Below are 16291 nucleotides of genomic sequence, written 5' to 3'. Positions count from 1 at the left end.
TAAATCTATGACACCTCCATACTAAATATCCCTCATAAAACCACAAAAACACAAACCCACCTCATAGCTATATCTACAAGGATAGGGAACCTAGATGTAATGCTACCCAATGCCAAAGGTATAACCTAGCAAGATGTTATTGCAGTGTAAATGCACACAGTATAGGGAATGCACATATCAGTGCTGTAATAGAAAACAGGGGTCAAAGCGCAAGACATCAGCACCCTGATACTACCAGGGTCACACACCTCATACAGTGATGTATATGTGTGCAAAAACATGGAACAAGTGATACAAAAATGAGGGTGACTACCAATAAAATGGCATGGATAACCACACACACCCTGTTGTTACCACAACAAGAAGTAACTTGATGCATTAGCCAAGTGACAAACACCAATGGCTAAAACTGACTACTACTATATAGCTTGCTTTGCAGACCACTGTCCTAATAGCAGCAACTGCTTTAAGGCCTATGTTCACAGGTTCACAGGTTCGCCTGTTTTAGGCTATCTGGCCCTAGGGCATTTATATAAGCCTAGACTAGAGTTCCGTGGAGTCTGCCGCAGACCTTCACTCTGACGGATAATTATGCCCATTGCTATTGTTGTGCCTCTGACAAGCACGGTGATACAGAGGTTATCCCTGGGGCATACCTGCAACCTCCCATCCATTGATTAAGATCTCACTTCTGAACCGAAAGCCAGTGAGGTACTCCAGCCTACATGTACCGGTGATATTTGTTCTGCACAGCATAAGGGACTCTCTGGATTTGAAGAATCTGTCCCTCCAGCACATCCTATTAATATCTGTGTTGAGGTTTAAATCTCCTGCCACTGTAGTTCCTGATGGATGTAGAGGTCTTGAGGTGAAGCGCTACAGTACATTAACTCAGGTTTGGACATGGCCTTGGATGTCAGGCTGGGTGGTCACCTCTGGAGCAGGACGGTAAGTCACGGAATCCAAGCTGGAATTCCTCCAGTCGGGCAGCATAAGAAATATCAATGTTTGAGACCCTTTTCTCCTCCTTGTCGAGGAATCTGTGCAGGCCCATCCAATTGCCATAGGTTAGTCGGGTCATATACATGCTATGAATGTAGCGACTGCACTCCAATCAATGGTCCAATGAGTGCAAAGAGTACAGGGGAACAATGACCTCCTGGATCTAGATGTGAATCCCTGCATGATGAGGTGGGCAGTATGGGTAGTTCTTACACCTAACTACCAAGTAACGCGGAGTAAGTCAAACAAAAGGTTACTTCCCCACACCTGCGCCCAGGTCCCTGATAACCTCCTGGCTGTGCTTGAGAGGATTGCCACCTCTACATGGGAACTAGTTAGGTAACCTTTGTTCTTCCCAAAGGGTACGCTATGCATTGTTTAGTGTGTAATGTAAGGCCATGGCTCTGGCACCAGTTATCCGGTGACTATGATACTCCTTCTGAAGGATGTCTGTGTCAGATGGGTGTCCAACGTATGGTTCCCAGTCTGCAGTCATCTTCAAATTTTGTCAGCCATAATCCTGCTGTGTTTGCTTGTACTTCTGAAAAGTAGATGCTGAGCAATAGTGGGCTGACCCCAGGACTGAGCCCTGTGGGACACCACTTGTGACAGTTGTGGAGTGTGACATGGCACCAGCAAGTCTGAACCTGTCTGTTCTGTCACGTGGCAGGTTTGCAACCCATCCTGTGATGTATGGGTTCACATTTTAGCTGGTGATGTTTTCTAATGATACCCAAGTGGGGTATTGTGTTGAAAGCCTTTGCAGGGTCAATGTGAGGTAAACATTGTGTGGAGGCCTTGCCTTGTCAATGGCCTTGGTGTCTGTTATGAAACAGTCAACCAAGTTTAAAAAGGCATGATCTGCCCTCAACAAAAGCTAACTGAGTTGGATCTAATGTCTGCAAGTCCCTATGTCCTCATCTATGACTTCCATTATGATCTTCTCCATAGCTTAGCAGACCCTGCTTGTCAAGCTGATGGGATGGTATTGTAGTTTCCGTGGTCGGTGGGAGGCACCCCCATGTGAGTGGGTCCACCATTGACATATGCCACTCCTTGCAGGAACATATCCTGACATGAGGCTAAGATCATACAGCTGCCCAGACTGCGGGTTGGATTCTGGAGGGAGTTCATGGAGCACAAAACCAGGGACACCATATGGTCCCTTGGATGATGAGTCCTTTCCCTTGGTTAGAGCAGTTCCCACCTGAGCCTTTGAGATGTTTGGGGGGCTACAATCCTCTTTCATACATATCTCTCCAGTTGTGGTGCAGGGGTAGGTGGAGCAATCTGCACTGAACCTGTCAGCCAGTATGTTGGCAGTAATCTATAGGTTCAGTGATATTTACAGCATTCTGAGCCTATTCTGAGCATATCTGGGAGTTTTCCTCCCAGGTGTGTAACATCTATAAAAGGCCTCATTGTTGTCCCCAAGTGAGCCCTTAGTGGGTTTACTCCCAATATTCGCCTTGGATGATGTCATGGGGAACTCAGTGTTTCAGCTATATTGAGCAAGGGTGTCTACCCTTCCACGGATATCGCTCTATCTTGTAGTACCTCCTTCCTTGTGTTGTAGTGCTTGTTTATGGCTGAGGTCCACCACACTGGACGCTTGCCTCTGGTACAACAGTCTGTGTTTGTTTGGGATTGCCTCATCCATTACGGTCTTGAAGGTGCTGGTAGAAGGCAGTTGTAACTGATACAGTGGCTGGGTAATGGTGTCTGCTGGCTTGGGGGCTTTGAAAGAGACCACAACAGTCATTAGAAGTGTGTAGTCAGCTTCTGAGAGGTTCTGCACTGTGGTCTTTTCTATCTGGGGTGGAGGTGGGATGTGGACTTCCACTGAGAGTAGGTCATGATCTGATCTCACCAATGATGGGTATATACCACCTCTGGTGTTGAACATTGTGAGCCCATGTTTGTGATGATGAGATCTACTATATTTGTCTCCTCTTGTGGGGATGGTGACTAGTTCTTCCATGGCATGTGAGTGTATGAACTGTGAGGAACCTGTGGCTAGAGTGTTGTGGCTGTAGTACTGATCCCAGTCTATATTTGGATAGTTGGGATCACCCAGTGTGATGGTGTTTGCAGGTACATGTATCCCGCCACTGTTTTCATGAAAGCTCTGTGAGGTACCTGAGTTTCAGAGGATGGCCTGTAACATGCTACAAACTTCAGAGCAGTCTTGCCTATGGTTAATTGCACCTGGATGGTGTACAATGCATCGTGTGTTGCCACCAACCATGGGGTGAGGGTGTCCTTGATGAATATTGCTATTGCCACCCCTCATAGTGGTAATATGTGTACTGCATAGATACGAAATATTGTGCCTCTGACTTAGTAGTGACACATTATGACCACCTTACATAATTGAATAATGTGACTATGCCCCTGTCCAGTCTGTGCCCCTGTCCACATGCAGCTGTCCAGATGTCTCTTGAAGAGAGTCAGTGAGGTACTCTGTCTAACATGAACTGGGATACTCTGCTAGAGTTTGAGATGCCTCTGAGTTATGACTCTGTCCCTTCAGCATGTCCTATACATGTATGTGCTGAGGTTCAAATCTTTAGCTCCCCACATGTTTCTGGTGGATGTGGATTGTTTGGAGTGGAGCATGTCTACGAAATTCTGATCGGAGATGGTGTTGTATGTCAGGCATAGGTCACCTGTCTGTGTGGTATGACACTGAAAAAGCTTGTTTTTAGTTATTCTGGAGTATATGACATGTGTTGTAGATCCCTGATCGTCATGGTAAGAGTACTTGTGGGGTCTCTCCAGCTGCTGCAAGTGCTGGTTGAGGTACATACCAAATGGGCGTTGTATTCAAGCATTGGCCTGATAAGGAGAAGTATAGTGGTACAATGACCTCCTGCTGGTCTGGATGGAATACCCTCCATGATAAGGTGGCCAAGATAGAAAGTATGTCAAACAACTTTGGCAACATGGGTGTCAAATGAGATGTCACTATCTACATGTGTCCCCAGCTGTCTGATTTGTTTCCTGTACTCATTGGGTTGCTGTCTATGTACAGATCTGTGGGTACTGTGTTCCTCCCAAAAGGGATGGCTACACATCAGTCGCAGTCAGTTTTAGGCCAGGGGTCCAGCACCAGCTATCTGTCAGTGTGACGCAGTCTGTAGGATGTGTGCTGGCTGATGTATTCACTATGGTGCCCAGGTTGCAGTCATCTGTAAACTTTGTCGGCCACCCTCCTATGTTTGCTTTCACATCTGAAAAGTAAATACCAAATAAGAGGTCCCAGGACACAACCTTGTGGGACACCACTTGTGACTGGCTTTGAACCTGACAAGGCACCTGCAATGTTGACATTATGGGTTCTGTTTCTGAGCCATTTTGCAACCTATGCTGTGACATATGGTGTTATATTTCAGCTGTTGAGCTTGTCTATGATGCCTGAGTGGGGTATTGTGTCAAAGGCCTTAGCCAAGCAGGTAGGTTGTGTGGACTGTGTAGCCCTCATCAGCGGCTCTACTGACAGTTTCAAAGTAGTCAACTTGGTGCAAAACGCAGGATCTGCACTGTACAAAGCTGAATTGGGTGTGATCAAGGGTCTGTAGGACACCAATGTCTCTGTGTGGAAGCTCCATAATGACCCTTCACAAAGCTTTGCAGACAAGGCTGTTTAAGCTTGTGTGGTGGTAGCTGCCAGGGTCTGTGGAGGCATCTCCTTTGTGGAGTGGGACCACTGTTGCCCGTGCGCCAGTGTTCAGGTACAGATCCTGTAGCAAGGCTAAGGTTAAATAGGATCTGCATATACAGGTTTATCTCCATCTGTAGTTCACATAGCATGCAACTGGGGATACCATCAGGTCCATTGATGCTGTGTACTCGTCTCTGCTCACTCGGGCTCTGACATGGACATCCAGGATGACAGTGAGGTTACATACAGGTGTCTTAACTATCATGTCTTGGGGGTGAGGGAGGGGTACATTGCACTGAACTGGTCTGCCAGGGTGTCAGTAATATCTGTCAGGTCCCTGGGATATAAGTTGTTGTGTACCAAATCTGAGCATATATGTTCCCACCCAGGCGTCAGACATAACTGAAGAAAGCAGTGTGGTTACCTTCATCGTCTGTGGTGATTTATGTCCCCAAGTTGAACTTGGGTGTCTTTATGTGAGAATGTAGCTTTCTACTACTGCTGATCACAGCTGCCTTACATTCTGGAGATGTAGCTCTGTCTTGCATTAGTATCCTTCATCTGTTATACAGGTTGTTTATGGCTGGGGTCGACAGACAGGCCACTTTGGCATGGTGGAGAAGGTGTCATTGTCATATGTGATTGCATGGTCCATGCTTACTCGGAGATGTGCACATAAAGTGTCTGTGCAGGAGTCACCATTGTGTGTTGTGGTTTCCACTGGCCCAGTGGGCTTAATGGATACCATCTCAGTCCGAAGAAGTGTGAAGTCAGCTTCTGAGCTGTTTGTCACTATACCCTGGTATCATACTAGCACTGACACAGGTGTAAACAATTCCCCAGAATCCATCAAACAAAATGGACATGCAGGCTTACAGATGCCCTAGGGGGTAGCCTAGTATGAACCCATTATGATACAGATTGTACAGGACACTACAGATAACCCCAAGGCTGTTGCAAATGATGGTAGTAAGCATGTTGTTGATTCCTGGATATGCTCCGGATCACACGCGATATTACAAACAACATACCAGACACACACAGGTATGGCCAACAGACATCCTGACATGTGCAGTGCAAACCCCCCCCCATAATGCCAAATACCTTCCCCAGCAGACTGCGCCTCCCTGACATTATGTCACCCTTACCAGACGGTACGTACCCCACGGGCAGTGTACAACAACAGTGCGTGTTCTCAACAAAGCTGTCTCCTGAATGGATAGGCAAAACAACCACCACAGAATCATGAGAGGTTTGGTCTGCACAGCTATGGAAAGGACCAGCATGTACCACAGACATAATGATATTGTGGATCTATTGACACCCGACCCTACCCAGTGTGGGTTTACAAAGTGCAGACCCCACCCCTAAACATGTGTGACTCAGTTGAAACAGTACTTGAAGTCAGTGATGAGGGGCAATGTGGTCCACACAGTGTTGCCGGACCTTGCAAAGCCTTCTGTACAATACCCTATGTGTTCCGTATAGATTTGCTCACCAGCTGATATATACACCCCAATGTCATGGGAGGGTTGCAAACCAGACCAACGACAGAACTGACATGGTCAGACATGCAGCAGCCATGTCAGACTACAAACCACATATAACAGGCATCCCACAAAGCTTGGTCCTGGGACCTTCACCATCTGGTATATATGCCCCATAGGTACAGGCCAACAAGTAAGGACTGTGCTGGAACATGTTTGTAGAGGACAACAAGCCGCCTGACATATCTGATACACCAGCTGACACAAGCATCCCATAAAAGTGCCACATAGAAACAGACAGCTGGTGCCATAGCCATGTCAGCATGTTAAATGGTGAAAACAGTATAGTCAGCCTCTGTGGATAATCCAGTAAGTGACCACCAATTCCCACATAGGTGTCGACCCATGACATTCCTAACATGTAATGCCAGAATGGGGACACAAGGTGATAGATATCCTGCATTGGACAAAATGTGGCTGTAGGGTTAACAGCAACAATCCATATACCAACCTAATCATGAGGGTTATGACATCTAGCTAAGGGGAGGTCATTGTGGTTTTGCAGTTATCTTTCAGCAGCATTACAAATGACCACAACAGCCTGGGTGGTGTACCTCAGCAGATAGTTTCAGCAACTGTACCGTCCACACCAGTACCTCACCAGGAGGATCACAGAGCTGGAACACATGTAATGTGTCGCCTGATTAAACAGAATGCAGTTACACACACTGCCATGCTGGCCACCCAGACACAAGCTGTGCCTGATGTAGAAAGCCATGTCCAAGCTGTCAGCAATGCACATGCCGGACCTTGTACAATGTGAATGGCAGGAGATATGCACATGAGGGACCTGAACCCCAGCACTGACATACATAGGACAAGCTGTACTGCATTATCCATAACACAGAAGCCACCACCACGCATGAGTAAACTACCAGTACAGGTTATCCATAGAGTCACTCATTTATTCTACTCAACAGGGATCCTAACGAGTGGATGGGAGATGGTAGGTATACCCTGGGTATCAATGTTGTGTCACAGGTAGACAGAGGCACAGTATACAAAACAAGACATATGTCATGCCAAACTGCACTTATGATGTGTTGATGGACAAACACACTATCCAATAACCATTAGAAATGGCCTTGGGCACATCGGTAGTGTTTGCCAATGTACACCCATGTTGTGGAATACACTACTGCAGTTGGTTGAGGCCGTTGTAAGTAGTTCACATCTGAACATAATGCAACATGGTCAGATAGGTTCATAGGTTCATACTAGGCTATCTGCCCCAAGGCAGTTCTAAGCCTAGTCCAGAGTCTGGTTGCGTCCGCCACCCCTTAGATGCAGACAGTACTGTGCCCCTTTGGTTGGCGTGCCTGTCCCCAGCAGTGACACAGTGGCGATCCCCCGGGTAAACCTATGATTTCCCATCCACAGGTCAGGATACCTCTTGAACAGAGCCAGCAAGGTGCTGTGACTCACATGGACCGTGATTGTATTCCACAGCATAGTAGTCTCCGAGTGATAAATCCACCCCTCCAACATGTCCAATGTACATCCCTGCTACGGTGTAAGTCACTTGCACTATTGGTTCAGGTGGATCTGAAGATTTTGAGGTGGAGCATGTCCATTAATCCCTGGTTGGACATGCTTGCATGTCATGCACATGTCACCTCTAAGCAGACAGTATGTGACTGAATAGAGCTGTAGTGTTTCCAATCTGGCAGCATATGACAGATGTTGGAGACCCTTTATCCTTTTGTTGGGGGACATTCAGGGTCTCCCCACTTGCTGCAGATGTCAGGTGAGATACATCCAGATAAGGCAGTGTACCAGATCACCGGTCCGATAAGTGAAGAGTACAGGGGAACAATGACCCACTAGATCTGGATGTGGATCCCTTCCTGATCATGTGGACAATGTAGAAGGTCCTACTAGCCACTTTAGCAATGTGAGTGTCATCAGAACAGTGACTGTCAACCTGGGTCCCCAGGTCCATGATAACCTTCCCTGAGGATTGCCACCTATATGGTAGCTTGGGGTTACCTTGCTTTCCCTGAAGGGTATGACTACACATGTTTTGCAAGTTGACTTCAGGCCATGGCTCTGGCACCAGCTATCAGTGTCCGTGAGCACTTCTGAAGGATATCCGTGTCTGATGCACTGTCCACTATGGCACCCAGTGTGCAGTCATCTGCAAACTTTGTCAGCCAAAGTCCTCCCATGTTGGACTGTACTTCTGAGAAGTAGATAACAAACAATAGGGGGCCAAGGACTGAGCCCTGTGTGAGACCACATGTGACTGGCATGGTGTCTGACATAGTGCCAGCAACTCTAACCCTGTGGGTCCTGTCTGTAAGACAGTTTGAAACCTGATCTTGTGACATATGGGTGTACATTTCTGTTGGTAGGGTTTCCTACAATACCTGAGTGGGGTATTGTGTTGAAAGGGTTTTCAAGGGCAAGGTAGGCTCTATGGACTGCCTTTCCCTCATCAATGGCCTTAGTTACTGTTTTGATAATGTCAACCAAGTACAAAAGGCATGACTTGCCCTTGATCAACACAAACTGGGACAGGTACAATGTCTGCATGTCCTCCATATCTTTCTTCATGAGCTCCATTATGATCCTCTCCATAGCTTTGCAGACTACACTTGTTAAGCTTATGGGGCAGTAATTACCAGAGTCCATAGAGGCACTGCCTTTGTGCAGACATGCACAACTGGACCCTAAAGAGGCTGTTGTGCACAGTATGGAAATGTAAATCAGTGATAGGACTAAAGCCCAGGATAATGTTCACCACAGTGAAAGTACTGAACCACTACACTATACAGTACAACAGTGCTAGGTCAGTATGAATGGATGTTAACAATTGTATGCAAAGTATCCCACTGCAGGCACAGTATAATCCCTGTTGTGTTCACAGGAAGCATCTGGACAGTAACTACACAACATGTCACAGAACACACAACCTTAAACAGGAGTTATTTGTTGGAGTTCACACTCATCCACAACTGTGATGGGCTGCATAGTTCAACATATGGAAAGCTCACACTGGGCATGCTCACACACTTTGATAAATGAGACATCATTCACACAACATGCCATGGGAAGGCTGAAGTGGGCATGCTCACACACTTAGTTCAAATGTTCCTCTTAACAACTGTGAAAACACACCACAGGATGCATTCCCCATTCCAAACAATGAAGATGTCAGCACCCTATAAGTAGATCATTAGAAATGCTACCTCCCAGTAATCCGAATAGCGTGCTCTGCTAATGCGTCTGTCTCTAGTGTCATAACATAGTTAGGTAGGGGTTTGAATCCAGCAAGTGGCATGTGTGTGTGTGAATGGGGGTAAGTGTCTGTATAAGTGTGTATGAGAAGCATCCCTTTTGGCAACTGTGGAAACACACCACACGGAGCTCATTCCACTTTCTAAACACTGATGATGTCAGCACCCTATAAGTAGATCAACTGAAATGAAATCTCCTAGAAATGTGAATAGCGCGCTCCGCTAATGCGTCCGTCTCTAGTATCATAACGTAATTAGGTAGGGGTTTGAATCCTGCTACGGGAATGTATGTGTGTTAGTATGAGTGGGGTTTGTGTGTGTGCATAATGCTGTGGAGGAAAGGTGCCTTTTGCCAACTGGGAGAACACACTACAGGGTGCACATCCCTCTTAAGTAAACACAGATGATGTCAGCACCCTCTAAGTACAGCATTGGAAATGATTGCTCCTACTAATGCAAATAGCACACTCTGCTAATGTGTCTGCCTTTAGAGTCATAACACATCTAGGTAGGGGTTTGGACCTTGCAAATGGAATGTATGCGTTTTACTGTGGGTGGGGTTGGTGTGTGTGCACAATGGCGGGGGTGGGATGTCTCTTTTGCCAAATGGGGCTATGCACTGCAGGGTGCACATTTCCCTTAACAAACAGTGATGTTGACAGCACCCTGTACAAACAGAACAACAACACAGAAGGTGTTGTTACCAATGATGCATGTAAGGTTACACTTCAAGTAATGTCCACAAAACAAAGTAGGATAAACAAATGCTCCTTTTACTCTATCCAAACAACATGGCAACAGACAACTGACACTACTCAGTATAGTGCTACATGCTACTGTAACATGCAGATGTACCCAGAATATACCTAGATAGTGTTTTGAAGCCTGAATGTGGCAAGTGTGTGGATGTGTTATGTTACTGTGTGCATTTCCCTTTGCATAACATCTTTGAGTTATTGGCTATATTGTTGCAGACAGTTTAGGTGCAGATATCCCCCATTCTCCTACACAAGTGGAATTAGTTATCACAGATGACTGTAACCTCCTATCCTCTCACATGTCCAGGTGAGGGCCACCCTCAACATTGCAGGACACATAGCATCACTGTTACAGAATGGTATCCCTGGATGTGTGCTACATTCACCCCAGGAGGACATGGCACCACATTACAGACTGATATTACTCCTGGCCATACTACAGGATGTGTACCTGAAGAGTGCCATACATACACAGTGGTCCCACACCAATGAGGAGTAACCTCTACTGACCCTGGTATGTACTGCATCATATGCACAACTGGCCTTCTGTTCTAAGCTACGGAAGTGTCGCATGGGCAACATGTACAGCAATATTACATATGTGTATATTTCAGGACTATGCACACAAAACCTATCTCATGGACAGAGCTATAGATAGTGAACTATGATACATTTGGAGGTGTCACAGTAAACACAGTATTAACCTGCTACTTTGCATTACCTGTGTTTGTGGCAGCTGTTGCTGTGTCAGTGGTGCTTGCTTGCTGCTTGCTGTTTGCTACTCATGGTTTTGCTGCTGGCTGTCTGTATATTTTCTCTTTTCTCTCTCTCTCTCTCTCTCTCTCTCTCTTTCTCATTAGGTCTGTGCAATGACTGTATTGCATGAGTGGAGTGTGGGTACTGAATGCTTTTGTAGGTATCTGCATAGGTCCATGTGATGGCCATTGCACCAATTGTAAGGCAGGATTTGCTAATTGCATGCAGCCAGGTGTGTGTTGATTGCATGTCTCACTGTGATTTCAGGACACTGCTATAAAAGGTATTTCAGATAGGCGTAGCCCTTTCAGATTGTAAGCCGTGGGCGATGCTGGTATGCTGTTGACAGTGTTCTGTGAGTGTGAAGGTTAGTATGGGAATCCAGTGATTTGGCCATTAAAACTTTGCCTCACATGCTTTGGATGGTACATCTCCTATATTGCCTTTATACTAATTCCTACTATTGACTGTTATATTTATTTTAGCAGAGTGCTTTTGTATGGCTGTCATGGCTTAGTGGTAGGTCATACAGGCGGATGTTACCAAGGTCCTGGGTTCGAGACTGGCAGTGGGAATATATTTTGTCTCCAGACTTTCAAAATGAGTACAAGACATGTCAATCAAAGTGCCATAAAGGCACTTTTAAGCACTAAACCAGGTCTGCACTCATTAGCATGAATGAAGAAGGATGCGTGCCCAGTATGGCTTGGCCTTGGCAAAGAGGCAACGCATAGCACATATGCTTGGTCAGTAGGAACACTGGGACTGATACCGCTCTGACTCACTCATACAGTAACAGGGATGCTTAACATGACACAACCTGCTTCCAAAGCGTGCAGGAGTGTAGTATGTGTATCCGACAGAGGTGGCCCTGCAGCACCACCTGAGGCATGAATGCCATGTGTTAAGTAATGTAATATCATGTACAATATGCACACCTGAGGACCCCAACTAACATCCATATCCACTCATATGACCCTGTGGATACAGCTGCACATCATACAGTGATGTACATGTGCAAACACATGGAACAAGATACAAAATGAGGGTGACTAGCACTACATAGCATGGATAACCACCCACCCATGTTTGTACCACAACAAGAAGCAACATGGAATAGCCATGGTCAAAAACCAATGGCTAAAACTGACTACTACTATATAGCTTGCTGCAGACCACTGTCCTAATAGCAGGAACTGCCCAAGGCCTATGTTCACAGGTTCATACTAGACTATCTGCCCTAGGGCATTTATAAGCCTAGCCCAGAGTTTTGTGGCTTCTGCCACCCGTGCAAGTTGATGGATAATATGCCCATTATTTTGCTGTGCCTCTGTCAAGCAGTGATACTGAGGTTATCCCTGGGGTATACCTGCAATCTCCCATCCATTGGTCACAATCTCACTTGAACAAAGCCAGTGAGGTGCTCAGCCTCACATGTACCAGGATGTTGTTCCACAGCATATGGACTCTCTGGGTGAGGAATCTGTCCCTTCAGCACATCCTATTAATATCTGTGTTGAGGTTTAGGTCTCCTGCCCTTGTAGTTCTGATGGATGTAGAGGTCTTGAGGTGAAGCATGTTCATTAATCCTGGGTTGGACATAGTCTTGTATGTCAGGCACAGGTCACCTCTGAGCAGACAGTGGCGACTGAATACAGCTTGAATTCCTTCTGGCGGGCAGCATAAGAAATATGTTTGAGACCCTTTCACCTCCTCTCGAGGGATATGTGGGCCCAATCAATCTGAATGGGGCATTGTATGCAATCATTGGTCTGATGAGTGATGAGTACAGGGGAACAGTGACCTCCCTTGATCTAGATGTGAATCACTGCATGATGAGGTGGCCAATGTAGAAGGCCTTCCAAACTACCCTGGCAATGTGAGTGTCAAACAAAATGTCACTGTCAATCTGGGTGCCCAGGGGCCTGATAATGTACATTGTGCTTACAGGATTGCCACCTAGATGGGAAGTAGTGGTAACCTTGTTCTTCCTGAAGGGTATGGCTATGCATTGTTTAGTGTGTAATGCAAGGCCATGGCTGTGGCACCAGTTAGCCGTCTCTATGAAACCCTTCTGAAGGATGTCTGTGTCAGATGGGTTTCCAACTATGCTTCCCAGTTTGCAGTCATCTTCAAACTTTGTCAGCCATAATCCTCCTGTGCTTGCTCGTACTTCTGAAAAGTAGATACTGAACAAATGTGGTCCCAGGACTGAGCCCTGTGGGACACCACTTGTCACAGCTCTGGAGTGTGAACTGGCACCAGCAACTTTGACCCTGTGTGTTCCGTCACTTAGCCAGTTTGCAACCCATGCTGTGATGTATGGGTTCACAATTAAGCGGGTGATGTTTTCAATGATACCTGAGTGGGGTATTGGTTGAAAGCCTTTGCCAGGTCAAGGTAGGCTGTGTGGACTGCCTTGCCCACGTCAATGGCCTGGGTGAGTGTTTTGAGAAAGACAACCAAGTTTAAAGGCATGATCTGCCCTTGACAAAGCCAAACTGGATTGGACCCAATGTCTGCAAGTCCCCTATGTCTTCATTTAGAATTCCCATTATGATCCTCTCCATAGCCTAGCAGAACAGGCTTGTCAAGGGGATGGGATGGTAGTTTCTGGGGTTGGTGGAGGCACCACCTTTGTGAGTGGGTCCCCCATTGATGTATGCCACTCCTTGGGAACCTAACCTGAGGTGAGGCTAACATTAAACAGCTGCCCTAACTGGGTGTAATTACTCATTGAGTTCATGGAGCACACAACCGGGGACACCATCAGGTCCCATGGATAAAGTGTTTTCTGCCTTGGATTGAGCAGTTCCCACCCCAGCAGTGGAGATGTTTGGGTGGCTAAAATCCTCTGGTGTGCATACCCCCCCAGTTGGGGGGGGGAGAAATCTGCACTGAACCTGTCAGCCAGTATGTTGCCAATGTCTGTAGGTGCAGTGATATCAACATCATTCTGAACTAAGTCTGAGCATATCTGGGAGTTTCCTCCCAGGTTTCAAACATAGGTAAAAAAGGCCTCATGATTGTCCCTGGAGTCCTGAGTGGGTTTACTCTCTAAACATGCCTCGGATGATTGTATGGGGGAACCCAGCGTTTTACTCACAATGAGCAGGGGTGTCTTCCCCCATACGGATTACACTCTATCGTGTAGTAGCTCCTTCCTTGTGTTGTACAGCTTGTTTATGGCTAGGGTCCACCAGACTGGATGCTTGCCTGTGGTACAGAGTCATCATTATTTTGGATTGCCTGAACCATGCAGTCCTGGAGGTGCTGGTAGAAGGCATTTCTAAGTGATACAGTGGCTTGGGTAATGGTGTCCGCTGGCCTGGGGCCTTGAAAGAGACCACACCAGTGCTCAGAAATGTGAAGTCGGCATTTGACAAGGTCTTCACCGTTTCCTTTCCCATCTGGGGTGTGGGTGGGATGTGGACTCCCACTGAGAGTAGTCCATGATCTGATCTCACCAATGATGGGTATACATCTGGTGTTGAACAGTGTGACCCCATGTTTGTGATGATGTGTTCTAGTATGTTGCCTCCACTTGAGGGATTGGGACCAGTTGTTCCATGGCATTTCAGTGTATGAACTCTTGGAACCTTTGTGTTAGAGTGTTGTGGCATGATCAGTGATCCCAGTCTATATGTGGATAGTTGGAATCACCCAGTAGGATGGTGTTTGGAGATACATTTATCCCCTTCAGTGTTTGCAGGATAGCTGTGTGAGGTACCTGAGTTTGAGCGGGTGGCATGTAACATGCTACAAACTGCAGAGCAGTCTTGCCTACGGTCACTGGCACCTGGATGGTCTCCGATGCATAGTGTGTTGCCACCAACCATGAGGTGAGGTGTCCTTGATGAATATGGACACCCACCATCCTTCTTGTTGTTGTCGGGATGCTGGTGCGGAATGCATGAGATGAGGTAACACCCGATAGTGCTGGGGTGCTGTCAGAAACTGTGAACCAGGTTTCAGGCACACAACAGACATCAATGTGCTACATACTGAGAAGGGCATAGAGTGTGTGCAGCTTGAGGTAGAGACCTTGGGCATTGAGCAGCATCAGCCGTAGTGTCTTTCCTTTACTGTGTTCTAGGGTGGTAGGTGTAGAATCCTATTTCCAGTTGTGATTGTATGGTCCATGCTGTCTGACATCTAGCTAAGGGAGGTCATTCTGGTTTTGCAGTTATCTTTCATCACCAGTAGAAATTACCACAACAGCCCCTGTGGGTGTACCTCATGCACACACATCCAGCACCTGTAAAGTCCACAACAGTACCTCACCAGGAGTATGACAGAGCTGGAACACATGTAATGTGTAGTCTGATTAAACAGAGTGCAGCTCCACACACTGCCATGATGTCCACCCAGATGCAAGCTGTGCCTGGCGTGAAAGCCATGTCAAGCTGGAATCAATGCACATGCTGCACCTTGTACAATCTGAATGGCAGGTAGCTATGCACATGAGGAACTGAACCCCAGCACTGACATATATAGGACCGGCTTTACTGCATTATCCAAAACATACAAGCCACCCCCACACATGAGTAAACTAACACTACAGGTTGTCCATAAAGACACTGGTTGAGTCCCCTCAACAGGAATGCTAATGAGTGGATGGGAGATGGGAGGTTTACCCTGGGTATCAATGTTATGTCACAGGTAGACAGAGGCACAGTATACTAAACAAGACATATGACATGTCAAACTACACTTACAATGTGTTGATGGACAAACACATTCTCCGACTAGCATTAGGTCAAGATACCTCTTGAACACAGCCAGCAAGGTGCTCTGCCTCAAATGGACCAGGATTGTATTCCACAGCATAGGAGTCTCCGGTGATAACTCCATCCCTACAACATGTCCAACATACATCCCTGCTAAGGTGTCAGTCACCTGCACTAGTGGTTCAGGTGGATCTTCTGAGTCTGAGGTGGAGCATGTCCATTAATCTCTGTTTGGACATGGCCTCGCATGTCAGGCACATGTCACCTCTAAGAAGGCGGTATGTGAGTGAATAGAGTGTGAGTGTCTTCAATCTGGCAGCATATGACAGCTGTTGTGGTTCCTTGATCCTTTAGGTGGGGGACAGTCAGGGTGTCTCCAATTGCTGCAGATGTTGGGTGAGATACAGCCAGAATAGGGCATTTGACTTGATCACCGGTCTGATAACTGAAGAGTACAGGGGAACAATGACCCACTAGATCTGGATGTGAATCCCATCCTTATCAGGTGGGCAATGTAGAAGGTCTTCCTAGCCACTTTAGCAATGTGAGTCTCAGAAGAATGGCGACTGTCAACCTGGGTCCCCAGGTCCGTGAT

This window comes from Protopterus annectens, chromosome 2.part2 (genome assembly GCF_019279795.1).
Source record: "Protopterus annectens isolate FY-2018-M chromosome 2.part2, PAN1.0, whole genome shotgun sequence".
In the NCBI taxonomy this organism is placed as follows: Eukaryota; Metazoa; Chordata; order Ceratodontiformes; family Protopteridae; genus Protopterus; species Protopterus annectens.
The sequence above is the reverse complement of the archived record's forward strand: the minus strand, read 5'-3'. Positions refer to the sequence as shown.